The sequence below is a fragment of the Acyrthosiphon pisum genome, chromosome A2 (genome assembly GCF_005508785.2).
Source record: "Acyrthosiphon pisum isolate AL4f chromosome A2, pea_aphid_22Mar2018_4r6ur, whole genome shotgun sequence".
NCBI classification, from domain to species: domain Eukaryota; kingdom Metazoa; phylum Arthropoda; class Insecta; order Hemiptera; family Aphididae; genus Acyrthosiphon; species Acyrthosiphon pisum.
Genome location: NC_042495.1, coordinates 33,238,307 through 33,239,300, shown reverse-complemented (window position 1 = coordinate 33,239,300; position 994 = coordinate 33,238,307). Strand labels below are relative to the sequence as shown.

The 994-nt window shown below is 23.1% G+C and overlaps 1 protein-coding gene across 2 annotated transcripts in view; it reads left to right on the top strand.

Moving 5' to 3' along the window:
* LOC100574055 overlaps nt 1-994 on the top strand; it is a 158,945-nt gene that overhangs the window by 52,964 nt on the left and 104,987 nt on the right. The gene's annotated exons all lie outside the window — the stretch shown is intronic.

Sequence of the window (994 nt, the reverse complement as noted above, 5' to 3'; positions counted from 1 at the left end):
AATTAAATTTTTATGAGCCTTTAAAATTTATATTTTTACCACATTTGATAGTCAGTCGATTTCTCATGCTACGATTTTCTTATTTTGTTGTAATTAAAATAAGAATGACTGTAGATACTTGAAAATTTCACTGAATGTTAGTATTTTCATTTTATATATACCATAACATTTTGAAAATATTTTTACTCTTTTTGAGCTGTTTTTCGAACATTGTCAGTTTTCAGTTTTTTTTTCTATAAATACCAATATAGTTTTATCTGTTGGGCCAAAAAGTGTAAGAATGTAATACAAGGCTCCTGATATATTGTTAAAATAGCAGTTGAAAAATATTAAAAATACATAGGCACAATTTTTTTTATAAGCATTTAAAAATCAAATTTTGACAAAATTTATGAAATTTACATTTGAATAATTATTTTGTAATTAAAAATGTATAAAATGTTCAACTTTTGTATCTAAGATTTGAAAATTTAAAACAAGATTCCGCGTAAATAATTAATTCTGTTACCAAAAAATCTAAAAAATACATTTATACAGTTTATTATTATAGTCATTTTAAGTTCAAATTTGGACTTAATTACATATTAAAAACCTAGAATAACTATTTTTAGTTACCTATTTTGTTGTGATTGTATAATATTATTCTTGGGTAAACTTGAAACTTCTAAAGTATACTATTATATATCTATGATAGTATCACGGTTTGTTGTTGATGTATAACGCGTTATAAGTACCTAATAGATATTGTGATATGATTAATTTAGAATTTATTATAGGTACCTATTATAATAGGTCATTTTTTTTTTTAATACCATAGACTATATAATATTATGTCTTATACCGTCTCCACTCAGAATCGTTTTTCTTATACAATAATATTATATCATTGAATTCAAATTAATACCACCCATTATACCGTGACCCACTTATAACCTACTGTACAGCAGAGCGACATCCACTTTTTTTGGTTTTTTTTTTTGATAAATATCAATAA